The sequence below is a fragment of the Xiphophorus maculatus genome, chromosome 9 (assembly GCF_002775205.1).
Source record: "Xiphophorus maculatus strain JP 163 A chromosome 9, X_maculatus-5.0-male, whole genome shotgun sequence".
NCBI lineage: Eukaryota > Metazoa > Chordata > Actinopteri > Cyprinodontiformes > Poeciliidae > Xiphophorus > Xiphophorus maculatus.
The window spans coordinates 23,219,317-23,236,994 of record NC_036451.1 but is presented as its reverse complement, the minus strand read 5'-3'; the positions used below and the strand labels follow the sequence as shown (position 1 = coordinate 23,236,994).

The 17,678-nt window shown below is 42.4% G+C and overlaps 1 protein-coding gene across 1 annotated transcript in view; it reads right to left on the bottom strand.

Moving 5' to 3' along the window:
* scfd2 (sec1 family domain containing 2) overlaps positions 1 to 17,678 on the bottom strand; it is a 133,068-nt gene that overhangs the window by 52,289 nt on the left and 63,101 nt on the right. The window lies entirely within an intron of this gene.

Here is a 17,678-nt window from a genome sequence, read left to right as displayed (position 1 = left end):
GTCTCTGTGAAGGGTAAAAGATGGGTGGGACACGAAAAAAAGCAGAGATTAAAGCCACATGTGGAGGCGCAATGCACATAGGACAAACACACACAGGCCCGCACGCACGCACCCACATAGAGGCTGATTGATTAAACCGGACTGTTTCATACTTTCTCCCTGACGGTCTTTCATCAAGGCCAGGACGGACAGCTATGTGCTGCTCGTACACTGCTTCACGTTCGTAAGAATACATCCCCCCTTTGAACTCTGTTTCATGAAGACTCGTCATTTTACTGTGACTCACGCTCATCTGCTCATTTGGATGCAGACCGTCCTGCTGTGGACTGACTCATCTTGTCCCCATAAAGGACGGCAAGAGAAAGTGAAGTAGCAGAAAACAATAATGAAATTGTTCATCTTTAAGACCGTACCAAAGAGCTGCAACATAGTTTGTTCTCCACAAATGAACAAGATTCTGATGCTGGACAGCACAAGGTACTGTTCAATCTGACAGAGCAGGAGAAAGACTTAACAGTGAAAGGTGGACAAGTCTTGCATACGGTACAGTAACTCCATAGGTTCTCCTGGCATTTGGCAGCATTGGATCACTGAAAAAAGAAATGCTTGAGCCACCTTCAGCACAAATAATTTAAAGTAGTGTTTTCTGCATGACTCTATCTATCCCTCAGATTGCTGGGAGGAGTTTGGACCACTCTCCTTAAGATTTGCCAGTACTGGTTCACTCAGAGGTCTCTTAAGAGAAGACAATGCATGTCCTTATGACTTGATTGAATCATTGCAGCAACTCAAATCTGTTCTCTCAACTCTTTTTTTGTAGAATTACCATTGGGTTTTGAATCATTGTGTTGTGTGATGTGTCAGCCCATTGGTAAGACCGCCTGTCACACACTTGTCTCCAGCAGAGTGGAGTGGTTTATGGTCGACTCAACGTTTGCAAGGTGTCCTGGTCCTGTACCGAGCAACCACAAATCACTAACCCTCCGCCATCATGCTTGATGGGAGTCAGCAACATTTAGCCTGGTTTTTAACTAAGCCATGCAATCATTTCCAGTGAGTCCTTCCAGAGTAGCCATACTTGTCCAGCCTTTTTTCTTACAGTACTCTCATGAATGTATTATCACCAATGCCAAGTAAGGAAAGAGTCTGATTTAAAGTTCCAGTTGTTTAACTCAGAGCATTGCGTGGTCTGACCTTTGGTAAAAATGTGAAGATTGCTAACAATCTCTTTTCCATTTGTTGGTAGCCTTTCTTGATGAAGAATGGTAGACTTGTCTGATTGATGGGTAGAAATTGCTTCACTGAGGTCATTGCTGATGTCATTCCTGCTTGACATTTTATTAACATACAGCCACGTTCCAGAGCAGATAAACTGTCAAAACCTCTGCTTTAATGAAATTGGCCAGACTTTTTGATGATCATTTAAGGGCATTAGAGTAGCAGCATGTGTTTTTCTCTTCAGTCTTGTTATTGCTCCTGTATTACATCTTCAAACAGTATTACTTAGAGAAGCATATGCCTCTACATACCAGTTTATTCTGTGCTTAACTCTTGAAACTGCATTTAATTAACTGAAGAGGATTAGACCAAAGACATGTATTCCCAGTAAGCAACATTCTCTCTGCTATCAACACTTAGAACCAGCATTTGCATAATTTTGCAGCAAGACATGCTACAAAGGTCGAGTAGGGGAAACTGATGGAGATATGCAAGATGATAAAACGCGGCAGTATGATAAGAGATTACTCTTTCCATTTCCCCAGTCTTGAAGATAAATCTGTAAGATAGCGAATTATTTATTCAGTTTTTATGACTCTCAGGCACACTGACATTTCTTTGAAAGTTTAATTAAAAGTTAACATTATATTCCGTATTGACCTTTAAGTCTTTCTCACCTCCAAAGAGTCTTTTCAGGTCACAGAATCTGATAAAGAACTCCTTTTCCAATAAACTCTAGTGAGTCAATTTCCTACCTTCCTTAAAATTTCTGATTAAAAGGCTTCCTTTTTGGTAAAGAGTCTGACGACACCTGATTGTGGTATACTAATAATTGAAGCCAAAGTGTTTTTGTAATAATCAAATCCAAGAAAATTGTGGTTTTTAACCGGTTATGCCTAGAAGTTCTCAAATAAAACTTTCTTGCATTTAGAAGCACAAATGTTCCCATGGAAAAAAACATGTCAATGAAATGCTACGGCGTAATTCTGAGCTGATGTGAGTTTTAGTGGAAAACATTAAGCAAGTTCTATAGATCAGTGTTTTCTAAAGGTGGGGTTGGGACTCTATGCTTGGTCTATGGCAGTGTCTTGAGATGTTTGTTGGGACTGTTTGTGTTGCTGTGTCGGTCTGCTCTTTTCTTATTTGGTTTTTATCATAATTTGTGTGATAGAATAAGCTACAGTCACAGTTGCAGGTCCCCTTGTGTATTTTATGCCAGGGGAATCTAAACAAGTGAGAACCACTGATCTGGATAAGCTGCAATAGCTTAACTTGCAAAAAAATAGCTTAACTTGCAAACAAAAGTACAAAAGTATTGTACTTTTGTTTGCATTGTTGAAGGCATTGACTGTTCTGGTTCCTGTATCAATAAAATGTCTTGGCTTAGTCAGAACAATATTATCTTCAAGTAATTTACATAAAATCACACCTTTCGTCACACTGCAGTTTAAAAATGATTGAACCACCAACTGGCTGCTATGCCATGATCTGACTGAATTTCACAGCAAAACACAAGCATAGGTCAATGTTGCTGAGGAACCTTAGTCTACCCAATTTAGGGTTTCATGTCTTGCCAAGAGGCATGTCAATATGTTTAGAGGAAGCTGTAATCGAACCCACAATTTGATGGTTCTTCAGTGGGAGAAGATGCACTTCAGCAAGAGCCATCAGCGGCGGCGTCCCCCAGGGGTGTGTTCTCGCCTCAGTTCACTTCTCTCTCTCTCTACACAACTGAGTGCATCTCTGCAGGCCCCACACATCCTGGACAAAAACTGCTTGAACATCTACCTTCAGGTTCAAGCCACAAGGTGCTGTTCACAAAAAAAAAAACAACTGCCACAGAGAGAGTTGCTTCTCAACAATGTCTCTCTGAAGAACACTTGCCAGCTTTCATTGCCAGAGGAAGGAGCCGCAGAGCATCACTGAGTCCCTTCACTCTCCGTGCGTGGGCTTCCTTTGCATTGCATGCCTAGTTCCATCTACTCTTAACACACCGCTGATCCACATGCCTAAAAAGTTCCAGACCTGAGTCATCGCTGCACAGATGACTCAGGTCATTGCTACACAGAACGGAAACCACAGACCTCTGACTCATGCATTCAGCTCTGGGTAGATTGCAGCCAAGTCTTCTTGCCCTTTTAGGTCAGTGGCGGTGTGCGTTTTGGCGATCAGGAAACGTGCCCTAAAGGCAGCCATTGGTAGTTTTCCTCTTTCAGAAAAGAGGTATTATTAATATCCTAATGTATAACGGGCCCCGTCTTTCCCAGGATTATTTTGGCAACAAACTTATTAATCTGATTAACTAAAATTTCCAGGTTAAATATGCACAATTAAATAAATAGTAGCTGCATTTCCATTCACCATAAAAATGACCAAAATGGAATTACGGAAATAAATTTGCTGAATGGAAACATGCCAATTTTGAAAAATACTTTGTGCTAGGATAACGTGGTTTTTAAGCCGTATCAAAATTGGTGCGTTTCACAAATCTGCAATGGAAAAACCTTTTTTTTGCAGCAAAGTGCTTATTAGGCACTGTTTTTTTTAGCTCCACCAGAGGTCTCACAGCACCAAACAGTTCATCAAAAGTTACGTTTGTCATTCAAAACTGTTGAATCTATTGCTTCTCTGTAAAACTGCAGACTACAATTTCCCCCAAACGCTGCATATATAAGTAGCCGCACAGGAAGCAGAGCCGAGACTTGATACGACAAATGTTAGGTGAGAATTTTAATTCCAATTAGATGTGCAGAGCTGATCTGCCGAGGCATCGGTGAGATAGAACGGTGTAGGAGGCAGACAGTGAGCGATAAGGAGGCGAGACCCTCAGACACAGAGGAAGCCTCCTATCTCAGGAAGTTTCTTTCGCAGATGTCAGATCCCTCTAATCACGTCTCCGCTTCCTGATTCGGAACCGCCTCATGTGGAACTCTCGGAAAGACACAGAAGCGGGATCACACATATACTTATCCGTCCAGGCAGGCATCCTACACAAACATCACGTCCTGCTGGGGTTTAGGTCCACATCAAAGTGGATTATAGGGTGGATAAGTCTACTGCTGCGCTGACCACTGGCGAACTCAGACCACTCATTATTTTTGACCTCGGGACGTTTAATGGAACGTCTCGATCTTCCAAATTGCGTAAATATATATATACTTAATTGCCCGAGTTTTCAGGCAACAGACTAAAAACACCAAATGTACTCATGAGATGTAGAGTGTGACCACTGACCGCAGACTATTATAACACGATGAGTTATAAAAACCTCCTAATCCAGCCCTCTAAAACAATAATCTAATCTGCCTTCGCAGATCCCATCTGAGAACTCATCACTCTCACGACTAAAGACACGCGGACGGCAAAGGAAGTTTGTTTCAGAATTACTGAGATCAGGTGAGAGTGTGGGGGTGCACTGGTGTGTGTGTGTGCGTGTGTGTGTGTGTGTGTTCAGACTCCTAATTGGTGCAGATGCTAGGAGGCCTCACTAAGGGATTTCTGCACCCACCTGAGAAGCAGATGTTTGCATGTGGGTGTGTGTGTGTGTGTGTGTGTGTGTGGGCGTGTGTTTGTGTGTGTGCGTGTGTGTGTGTTTGTGTCAATGCATCCACACAAGAAGGCAGGAATAAGTTTACCCTGCTGTCAAAATGTTAAATAAATTCAATTTAATCTGGTTGCACTTTAGCAAAAATAGATCCAGATAAAATCTGGATTATGCCTCATTCCTTTATCGTGGAAGCAACCAGAGATCTTGCGCTCTAAATAAATATTATTTTAACTGCCTCAAGGTTTTGCAATGTTTTCATTTTGACCTTGGTAAGAAATATTGGTTAACTTGGAATTCAGCACATGCATCAGCTGAAGGACAAGACACCTCACCAGGATCATCCTTTTAAAAACAATCTCAGTGAAACTTTTAGAAAAAAAAACCCAACAACCTACAAGTACTATTAATCTGTGGGGGGAAAAGACCAAGTTATAAAACTATATATGTTCCTATAAATTCACCGCTGTTCCTAAAAACAGAAATGTGCAAAAAATCTGTCTGTAAGTTGCACTTTATTTGACTTAAGATGTTTAAATTATAACTCTTAAGACATACTGAAATGCAACATTTCTTACAGACCTCTCTTGATTTATTTATTTTTGCTGATTTTCATAAGTCAAAACACTCGCTGATTGTGACTGTACGTACAGTCGGAGCCAAAACTAAAATGTTTAAACAAACGGAGCTTGTAACAAAAGGTAGGACGAGATAGGACAAGATGATCCTGTCAGCAGGATGGTCGGGGTGGGGGCAAATAAAATCTTTGACGCTCACAGTTGGAGAACTTAGAGTCCTCAAGTCTCCATAGCAACCATAAGACGCAAATCTACATGCCAAGTGGTTGTTTAGGGGGCCTGTCCGCAAAAGGCCTTTCCTCTCCTACCAACACAAACATAAAGGTTTGGCGTTTGATCGACTCCCTACCTGGAATCATGCACTTTGGTTTGATGACACCAGAATTCTAGCCTTAGGCAATGATTTATACTCCACAGGTTTAAAACTAAGAACATGTGGAATAACAGCTAAAGCTCATTGCTAAGAACGGAGGAATGCTGTGGGCCTGCATCTCTGCCAAAGGCCCTAGGAATCTTGGTGAATCCTACAGAGAAGCAGAGGGATGAGCGGAACAGAACTCCGGGTGATCTTGTGATTCAATTGCGAAATTGTGCAAAACAAAGTGGTCAAAGTTTTCTCTCTCCCAGTATGATTCAAAGATGCGTGAAAGAGCAGCTAAAGAATTTGGAAAGAGTTAATCAAGCCTGGAGAAGATCTCAAAAGGAACCCTAAAAATATGAAAACAACATCTGGCTTTTAGGAAGGAAGTATGAAGAAAAAAAAAGGCATAAATGTATATTCTAATAGTAAGTTTACAAATATGATAATCAGCTGTGTCAGTGTATGCTGTATGACACACAGCATACTGAAACTCTAACATGAGTTTCAGACATCACAGCTCTAATTTAACTTTGTCAACACTCCACCATATATAAGTGTTTCATTAGAGGGGAGAGGTTGTTGTGAACAACTGGGAGACTCTGGAGCGAGAGGGCGTCGAACGCTTCCAGCAGCAACATGTGAGGAAAAAGTCTCCATAGAGGGAGGGAGATGTGAAAAAAAAAACAGGAAAACGAGAAAATGAAACCCATACATCCCATCCTGGAAATAACACCCTCACTACTGGGCAGATTTTCTGCAGACAGGCTGGAGCTGCAGTATGGAGAAGGAAATAATAATAATTAAAAAAAAATCCACAGACTGGAGTTTGTATGTTCTGGGTCAGAGATGCTATAGGAGGAGCTGGGGGAGTGTACAATTATAAATGGTGGCTTTACAGCAAAGTGGGTAAGGAGGGGGCCGTTATAAAGTTGGTGTATTTGTGTGTTTATTTTAGGTAGGGGGCTTAAGTTTACATGGCAGCAGCCCTCCCTGCAGACCCGTCATTATCACCGTCTGTACGCCCGCGCCTTTGGATGCGCTGGTGACTCTGCGCTTCGCTTCAATGTTTCGCGTCATGCAAGAGCCGGAGAAGGAAGGAGCGTCCCGAACAGCCGGCCCATTCATCCCTCCGCCCGAGACGTGTACCTGGAGCGAGGGCGGCGGAATCGGATGCGATAGCGCCGAGCTATCTGACGCAGAGCAGACGCCGCCGGGATGACGGCAACAAAGAACAGTTTGGAGTGCGTGTGTGTGTGTGTGCATGAGAGAAAAAGTGTGTAAGAGGGATGGAGACTCAGACTGATGTGAGAGAAGATAAGATGGAGTGAGATGGAGGAGAGGACAGAAGATGTGATGAGGAAAGAGGATCTATTGACAGCTGGATTTAAACGATAGTGAGCCTGTACTTCATCAGACTGAAGTCACTGGGGTTTTTTTTTCTAAAAGCGGGACATTAGGACAGTTTTATCCGATCTTTAACATTTAAATAACCCCTATGGTTCAGTTTAGAGCAATCAATCGACTTTGAATGCTTCTACTTCCTTCTTCTCACCTCCAATGCCATTTCAGAACTATTGGATGCAGTTTGTCGTCATTCAGAAGTTTCTACTTTCATGAAACACTGAATCTGAAGCCAAAAAAATTTTAATTTGAAAAAAAAATTGAGGGGTAACATCCTCGACCAGCTATTAAAAAAAAACAATCATGAAGTTTTGTTAAAATCAACTTCAATTAGAGTCTGAGAAGTAGTCGTCAGTGTAGATTTAAAGAAAACGTCGGTACGAACTTACCTGATCGCCTAACGACTTCCTGGCAAAAGGCAGAGATACTTATTGAGGGAACATATGCTCCAGGTAGACAAGGAAGAAATCTGACTTAATTTAGTTTATCAATACACTAAATAACCACAAATGTCATTGTATGGATGCTAAGGTTTGTCCTGTTTACATCTTTGCCAAGCAAACTTTCTTTTGTATTTTGTAGGAATTTACTGTTGTAGACCAACACAAAGCATTGTCGAGTTAAGTGGAATGGAAATGACAAATGGTTTGACTTTTCAGAAGTCAAAGTCTGAAAAGTGTGGCATGCATTTTCACTGAGCCCCTATTAACACGGAAAGTCTTGAGGGGAATGGCTTTTAATGTCACGAGACTGACATCTTTGCCCTTTTCTTTTTTGCTATAAAGCGCAACCGTGAGAATGGCTCAACAGTACTTTTCAAGAACCGGATGTACTTCTTGACTTTGACTAGGCCATTCCAACCCATGACTGTGCCGTAACCTAAACCATTTCATTATAGCTTGCGTTGTATTTGTAGGGTTGTGCTCCTAGAAGGTGAACCTCCTCAGTCCAAAGTCTTGTTTTCTACCCAGACTCATCCATCCTGCCTCAAACAGCAACATCCCCATAGCATGATGGTGCCACCACCATATTTCAACGTGGGGATTATGTGTTCAGGCAGACAAGAAGTGTTTGTTTGCTGTGTTCCTTTGGTTTTTTTAAGAACATAACTAATGTTCTGTAACACACCTCTGGGGCTTTTGCAGAGCAGCTTCATACAGATTCACACACAAGTGGACTCCATTTAAGAATGAGGAGATTTATGAAGACGGTTGGGTTTTAGTTAGGGGAGTATCAGGGGGGAATGGGACTTAAATCCACACAACCTAAAAAAAAATCAAACATCTCTACAGCAACTAGGTAATTACAAATACAGAATAAGTCTTCCAAACAAGAAGATCTGTGGATATGCTAAAAATGGGGGGGGGGGGGGGGGGGGGTGTTAAACATTTCCATTTTAACATCAGCAACACTTCCATTATGTACCCTCTCTTGAATGATGTTTAGAAAAATACATTTCTCTGGCCTGTTTTACTGCAGCCTGGTAAAAACTAGCCCCTTGTTGCTTCTTCTACAGGGTCTGGACTCTCAGTTAAGAAACGATTGCTTCCTGGAGGCGTAGACTCTGTTGAAGTTTGTAAGTTTACCCAATCACTCAAGTTTGCCCGCAACTTATGTAATGTGGCAGTTCTACGCTATGAAGCTTACCGGAAATTGCCTGCACTGTGAACAACCATCCCCCACTACGAACAGAGAAGTGCTGATCACAGCGAAGTGGCTGTTAAGACTAATCCAACATTTGCAAGCGTGTAGAACACGGACTGAATGGCTTCACTCACTTCCTCCGCTGCCATCGCTAAAACCACAGGCACACTACGATTCTGAAACAGTGCAGAACACTGACATCATCGTTCACAGCTCCTCCTTCTGTTCGCTGATTGGTTCGTTAGAAATTCTGCCAGAGGTATTCAGCTCAATGGGAGGAAGCTCAGATGGAGCAGTGAAAGGGGATGAGAATCAAGCGGAATTGCGTAGGAAGGCAATGGCCAGGCTAGTTTTACTGAGCTGTTAAAACTATTTACGAGGTAACTTTGGACCTGATGCAGATTAAAAAATAACCTTTAAAAGGTTATTTTAAAAACATAACCTTAACCTTAACCTTAACATAACATAACCCCCCAAAAAAACATGCTGCTGAAATATTCCAAAGTTTCAATCCTACAGTTATTTACAGTTTAGCTGATTTCCCCCCTCCCTTTGTCCTGATAAATTCCTTTGAGCGAACCTTAAAGTATAAGACGTGTCATAAGTGCAGAGCCTGTAACAGAAAAGTTTAAGTGATGTGTCACCATCACCATCTGAACTGGAGATGAGGCACGTAGACCAGTTTAAGAAAGATTGAGCAGGAACCCAATGCAAGAGGGATGGAGGCGAACCTGGAGGACCCCATCTGCTTTAGGGTCTGTGTCTGGTTGGCGGAGTAGGTGGAGCAGGAAGATAAGCCTATCTGTTACTGGGTCCATGAAAGTCCTGAAGACGCAAACAGACACCAGGACGTAACCAGACTCTCCAGACTGGAAGTTAAGAAAGACTCCTTTCTGCTCAGTCCTTCCTATCTGTCTCTATCAGGCTGGACCTGCAGTTCTAAGAAGTGACTCTGATAACATGGAGCACAATTTACAACCGCCTACAGCGAGATCTGTCATTTGCTAAACAAAGCTGGGGTGCAGCATATAAGACAAAGGAGCATAAACTAAAGGGAAGACAGAGAGGAGAGAGGAAAAATGTATTTCTTTGCCTTCAAACTGAGGGAAAAGGGGAAAAGAGACAAGCCATAAAAAAGAGGAGGTGGTGGAGGTAGGGGAGTTGGGGGCGTTTCTGCTGGCTCAGGCCTTGATTAACACCAGACCTCTGACAGGAAATGACCGGGCCAGCTCAGAACGCCAGGAGAGCTTCCATCTGGTGCCGAGGCCACGGAGGAGTTCTCCACCCAGGAGAGAACTGGACGAACACGTTTCGCTTTCAGGACTTCGATAAAGTCCCACAAGCGGTACAGGATGTGATTACGGGGAGCATCGTTCTGTTCTTGTTGTCCTTTTGGGAGGCAGACAACAAGAGCGATGCCAACTGCAGATTTTCATTATAAATCTAAAAAAAACACCACGATTATCATTTAAAGTTCTACTTCTTATAAGAAAAACCTTTCTCCTACTAACTATAGTTAGTAGGAGAAAGGTTCGAAGGGAACATGAGGCCAAAGGAAAAAAAAAAAGAAAAGAAAAAAGTTTATCTGAATTTAGAGAAAAATACTGACGGAGGAAGTCGGATGGGGCGAGTGTGGGAGGGGGTCGGCGGAGGGAGAAGGAACGGGGACAGTTTGGGGAGGAAAGCGGGTACATTAGGACAGGTCATCTTTCACTGCTAACTGGAATCTCAAACGTAAACAAGTCCTTCCGCACTAAAAGATAAAAAGCAGATATACCGTAAAACAAACAACAAAAAAAACAAGCGGGTCTGCTGAAAAACAGACTCACACACAGAGAAACTTAGTGAACTGCTCTTTCCTGTTCAGAGATCTTTCTCTGGTCAGACCTCGCAAGACTTTTTTTTTCTTATTTCTCAAACAGCCCGACAAAACAGACCTGGCCCAGACGAGTCTTTGCTGTCGTCTCTCTACTTTTACCTCAGGCTCCTTTTAATACGGAACAGGAGTGGATGACGGGATGATTTGTGAAATATATGCTCTAAAAAACACAAGAATGCGCGAGAATTCATGAACACAGATGGAGAGGGATGTTTTCCCAGAGGAGTCATAGACATGGAGGATGAGCGGGAAGAGAAACACTGGCCAGACTCCTCTCCTGACCCTCCAATCCAGGGGTCACGGCTCGACCCCGGCGTGCACTGACGCGTGTGGAAGGTTCAGGGGCCGCCGTCTCTGTTAGGGTCCCTCTGGAGCCTGGCCGCATGTGCCTCTGGTATGCATCCTGCCACTGATTTGGTAAAACAAGAAAATGTATATGGAGCGCAGTGGGGGATCGTGATGGTGTCGCTTTTCGGTCCAAATCCCAGCGGAGATGGAGGAAGTGCTCATGAGCTTCGTACAGTGTGTATTTGCTGCCGAGTGCTAAACCGCCCAACAAATTAAGGCTACTGCCGATTGGACATGTACTTCACACTTTCTTATCAGTCTGCATTATTGTGAAAAGACCAGAGCAGAGAGTTGGTTGCTGAACTTGCAATCAAAGTTTCACAGGGCTGATTTAATGAGTAGGTGTGAAGTAGGGGTGACATGAGCACCGTTCTCTCTACTAACTCTGCATTTCCAACTTCTGTGGAAGGAAGCGCCGCATGGTGCAGCTCCCCATATGCAGAAGCTATAGTCTTTGAGGCAGTCATCCTCATTTGCTGCTCTTCTTCCGCCCCTTCTCTCTCTCTGCCAATTTCTTGTTTAAAAACTGTCAATGAAGTCCACTAATGCAAAAAAAAAAAAAAAAAACATTTAAGAAAATGCTGGAGTAAAAATGTTCTAAACCTGCTTTCAAGACTGCAATCTAGGCCATGCACATTATTTTCCTGACGTTACAGATCTGGCCTTTTCACCATACAGTCTTAGTGTTTTGACACCTTATAATGATGCTTAGATTAAGAGAGAGATTTTTGTTATTTCCACATCTGATAGTACAGTAGACTTGTTTCGACCGGGGACCAAAATTGCAACATTTCCAGGTGCTGCGGTTCGCGTTCACACTGCACTGTGTCAAACGATCCAAACCCTTTGAAAAACCTGCCCCCCCGTTCTCGTGTGGTGGCACCACACGAGAAATAATACAAAATTGTCTGAAGAAGAGAGTGAGTGCAACTACCTTCTTCACAAAATGCAAACAAAAACGGAGTGGCATCAGATTTTAGTGGTTGTAGGATTTCTCTTCTGTGTTTGATAAAAGACCATAAGCCATTTCTCCTGCTAGCACTAGAATCTCGTGTTTGTTTTGGTTTACCCAGAATGCCCAGCGCTATAGTCCTGCTTTTGGAGTGGTCTCTGGTCCACGTCCATCCACATGTGCATTCGAACTGCGACAAAGTTAACTTCACCCGAACCAAGACCGAGGTTTTAAGGCGGACCAGAGTTTGCTTTTTGGTCTGTGTCAGAGTTCAATTGCGCGTTCACACCGGACTTTCTATGCAAACAAAGTAAATATCGATTAAAGTGGACTAAAGAGGGCTGGTGTGAACGCGCAATTAATATATTATCATGTAGGTTTGCTTTAGTGTTGTTTGGTTAATTCTCCGTTGTTTAGGTTTGTTTAATCAGTAGTGAGTAGGTGTTTAATTCACGTCACCAAATGGAAACAATTACATTTTTGAATTGAATTGATACGAAGAAAATATAAATTGATCCAAAATAAATTGTTAACATAGACCTTCCTGGCAAGGATTTACCCGTTAGCTTGATTTTACGAGATTATTTTTCATTTTTATTTAATCCAATGTAGTTTAACTTCCTCAGATTCCCAACATACTTTGGTTACAAATCACAACCGACAAACAGCAGCTGATGACAGATTTGAGTTTGGTCCTTTACAACAATCAGCCATACGATTAATCCAATCCAGCCACCAACTGCGTGCGGCCTGCCTGTTAACCAGGCCTCCCTGGCTCTGAAGTAAGTAGAGGATGAGACAATGTTAATTAAAACTCCCCGTCATCAGTCTGTCTGATGAAGCAAACTGGTGATGAAGGGACTGGGGGGGCGCCAATGCCACTGGGAACTTTGGTCGTCTCCGGGTCCACTGTTCTCTCTCGTAGTGAGTATCTGTTCTTGTTTGTTCAAACAGAGGAGGAAGTAAAGGAAAGACCACCAATTAAAAATAATTGCAACTAATTTCATAAGCAAGTGCAACAGGGGAAATATGCTTAATAAAGCAAAATCATTAGGCGAGATTATGCTCCACTTCCCCGGCTGCCGGGTTTCTACTTTGGGGCCTACCAAGAGAGGAGAGGGAGGAGAAATAAGAAGGGGTGAGAAAAGAGATGCAGACACTTGGAAAAAAAAAAGAAGAAACAAAGAGAAGAAAAGTTTAAAAAGTAGGCAGACAGTTGGTGGCAAGAGTTATGTGTGATCCCTTTTCAAGTCCCCTGACTGGCTCATGTTGCTGTGCCAACCCAAACATTTGCATTTGGGGAGGTCTGCTGCATCCCCCTCCCCTCGCTCCCCCGTTTCTTACCCCATGCATACACCACTGACAGGATGAATAACAAACCCGAGGAGTGGCTGACGCAGAAAGAGAAGAACAAGATGAAAAACCATCGCGTTTCCCGTTAAAACTCACCCCCCCCCCCCACTTGTGTAAGCGTACTGACTAAAACACTAGCATCAGCACCAGTTGGGGGTTAAGACTCGAGTCTCACCTCTGCAGAACGACACCCACTTACTTCAAGAGCAAGAGCTATGATTCAGTTTCCTGGCCCTGAAAGCTGTCCAAGGGTGGGGATTTACAAACCTTTGGCTGAGCCTTTCAATCTTGCCCCTCACCCCCCAAAACAAAACAAAAAATGGGAGAATTTAAAAAACAGGGTTGATGACTGATTCTCTACCAAAAGCTATACCAGGCCCGACAGGAAGTGCATCTATAAAACAGCTTGAGGATTTTTTTTGTTTTGTTTTTATTCCAACCAGCATAAATGTAGTTTTTTCCCACAACTGAGCGAGGAATTAACAGTAACTGCTTGGAGCTATTTACAACCTGCACACATCACACACACCGCAGCGTTGTACGCTGAAGAGTCCGGCAGGGCCCAATCAGAACCCGGCTCTGGGGAGCAGTCCCGGCTCTTCGTCCAATCCCGTCGTTCGCTCTGGCTGTGCAGCGCCGCCCGCAGCCAATCGGGCTCTCCCCACATGTGGTGTCGGCTGTGGAGCGTTTTGGTTTTGGGAGATCATTTCCCAGTCTGCAATGAGCAGAACCATTTTCTTGGATAAATACTCTCGAGCCCTTTAATCACATCCATACTCTGAGACAACAATACAAAGACACAACAGCAAGTTTCACACACTCGGTTATAAACATGCGGCACTGCATTGTAAACCTGGGAACTATATGCTGAAATATTTTTGGGGTAGGCTGGGTTTTCCCTCGGTTTTTTTGGTGTGTAGATGAAAATGAAAAAAAAAAGAGTGACTTTGATTTATCTTGCACTATTCATACGCAGGAAAACCCAAAGTGCTTTTGAAGTAACGGTTGAAAGACAGAGCAAAAGCATAGAACCGCCGCTTAGAAGAAAAAGATGTTAAAATGCAGATTTTAAAGGCACAAGAGAAACATTTCTCACATGCAAAACAGGAGCATTTAGAGACAATAACCACAAAGTACTGACTGGGGTGGCTGAATATAAATGCCTGCCACACTCTTTAGATTTGTATTTATATGAAAAGAAAAACAAAATAATTTTGCTCCTAGTTATGTTTGTCTATCACAAACATTTCCAACAGAATATACTAAAATTTGAGGTTGCAATGTGATTCAACTCAATGGGTATTTTGACTTTTGACACATCACCGTACGTCTAAGAACTAAACTCACCGTCATGCTCTTGAAGTAAACATTTTGGAAGTGCTTAAGGGGGTAAAAATAACAAATAATTTTGCTCCATTTTCAGATTTGGATGGAGAGCTGATATACAGTGAACCCTCGCTATAACGCGGTTCACCTTTCACGGCCTCGCTGCTTCGAGGATTTTTTTGTGCAGTTTTTTTTTTTTCACAGTGCATTGTGTACTGCGTCCTGATTGGCTAAAAAGTCTCCGCGCTTCTTCTCTACCTGTGTGCCAATAACGTTACAGTATTTAAATATACGCAATACAGCTTGTCAAATTTTGCCTAATAATTTTGCCCAGAAGAAAAAAGAGCGACAACAACTACCGATAACTACGTTCTTCTCTCGAAAAAACACACCTGCACCACAGGCGTCAGAAAAAAAAGCCACTAGAGAGTGGAGTGAGGCCGCAGCATCACAGTCAGAGCAACAGAGAAATACGAGAGTCACAGTTTGCCCTACTGTACTTTGTATTGATGATTAAAATGATTACTTTACTGTAGTTATTTGTAAGGAAGCGTTCTATATGTTAAAAAAAATGCTTAGGCCTGAAAACAGGCTTTGCTCTTTGGTTTCAATGTAGAGTATTTAATTATGCTTTATAATAATTGTAAAAAAATAAAGGTAACTACTGCACGGATTTCACCTATCACGGGTTCTTTTTGGAACTCAACCTCCGCGGAAAACGAAAATTCACTGTATTTTGGACTCTGGAAGATGAAAAGGTTACAGTAACATATAGTTTATGTTAAAGATTTCTAATTGTTTATTGTAGAATATCGTATACGTAACATTCCCCGGCTGAAAGGCTCGACACTACGGAGTTGGGCACAAAAAGGACTATTGCTAAATTTTTGGTTTGAGATCTCAGGGGAATCTTACAGCACTTATTGACCTGCCTGACAACGCACTGCACTGCTGTTAGGAGTAATGCTAAATAAAAAATAAATAAATCAATCAAAAAAATGCTAAAAAGCCCAATCACCGTTAGCATGACCAAGGTTTCTTACAGCAAGCATGTCAACAGTGACGTAAAAATGTTACGTCACCTGCAAACATGCAAAGGCATGGCCATTAGATGCTGGGATGATTTCATGAAGCTATGGGAGAGTGCAAAACATACAGAAAAAGATGATCTACTTCTAAAATAGTTCAATCAAGCATATAGCACACCAACATCAGGCATTATCACTGCATTTAGGGAAATGCACAGGAAGCAGTGCTGCATTCTATAAGATCAGTGTTATTTGTGTCTTGCAGGTTGTGTAAAAAAGAAAACACCACCTCATTTTGACAGAGAGGAAAAAATGAAGAAAAAAGAAGCATACCAGAGATGTTAAGACTATTTCGTTCTGATATCTTTACAAATTATATCTCTAAATAGATTAGCATAACTTTGCTTTACATACTGTTGTTGCTCTTAAAAGAGTGCCTGATTACCTCACGTGACATCAATAAAAAAGAACCCAGATCAATTGATTACCTGATTAATTCGTCGTTTGATGTGAGTATAGCGCACTAACGAGTGAAATAGTCAATAGGACCCTAAAAGCCATGTTGTTTTTGTTAAACCCAAGCTCAATAAAATCAAGATGCGAGCACTTTTGTTTTGAAAAGAAGTCTCTTTTATAACCAAGCATGACAACACACATCTGATGTATTTTTTAACTTCGATTAACGTCCGCATGTTTTGGGTAAGACTTGGGCATTTCCAGAACCTGATTCTCCTTCAAGTGGGAAACTGCTTTGTGAAATTATCCCACACCTTGGCATTAGTTAAGAACAAAACACCATGAAAGTTGCTTTTAAACACGTAAATTAGACAAAGCTTCTCCAGCTCTCTAAGCAAACAAAAACAACAGAGCCTGGAAGTCTGAACAACATCATTTCCTAAGTTCTCAGATGGAGACGTTTAGCAGACACAGGGTGGGTTACACTGTCATGCTTACTTTCCTATATTCTCAAGTTCCCGTTTGTCCTCTGGTATTTTGTCCTCTCTGTATATTTTTCTGGTGATTCTGCACCCCGTTTGCAACCCACAGTTCATCCACAGTGCGCTTAAAACTCGAGCCGCTCACTAAAAGCGAAAAGCGGAGGGGGGGAGAATTGCCGTTCTCATGGTGACCAACCTCCGTTCGGCGTCTGGTTTTTATTTGACTCCTTTAATTGGGGGGAATGTCACAATCAATGTTTTGCTCTGGATGCTGAGACAGACGACCTCCTCCTCATGTTACTCGAGCCAAAGCGCTTTGTCGGCCGCTATAAAACCATCCACACACGCACACGCACGCCAACACACACTTGAATCTTAAAAAGTGCACAAACTGCCAGGTTTCCCCTGACATGTTGACTTTATTCTGTCTTAAACGCACCTGGCACCCCGTAGCGGGCTTCCTTCCAACAAAGTGTTTATAACAAAGTCAGGGTTTTTTGTTTTCTTTTTTCTTACATGAACCACAACTCTCAGCTTGAACTTACCCCCACCACCCTCCTCGATTACCAACTGCACCCAGCCAAGTGGAACAGGAAGAGTCAGAGACTTCTCATAGGGGAGAAAAGTGGGATAGCAAGAGGTCAGCAGTCTCTATTAGCGTGCTATGAAGATTTACCAAACCCCTACAGTATATACGACGTGACCCCAGATGTGATATAAGACGAAGCCGCAGCGTGCTATTTCAGGGCGTGTGCTAAGGTATGGTGCAAGCCCAAACCAAAAGTGGGATTAATTGTGAACTTTACGGCTGGGGGAGGAGAGCTTATGTTAGAGGCTCAAGGTTAAAGATGCTATTACTCTGAGGGAGGTGTGCTGGCTGTGGTGCTGAGGCAGACAGACCATTCATCTTAGGGGCTGGCCTTGATCTGCACTACAGTTCACCAACCGCTTGGTCAACAAATTCAGCGCCTTGCAAAACAACCCAGACCCAATGAGGTCTTTTCCAATTTGTTTAAAGGTTTTTTAAAAATTATGAATGGAAGGAAAATTATACGTGACTTTAATTAACGCAAACTTTTAAATTGCATGACTTGCATTTTTAGCAGGC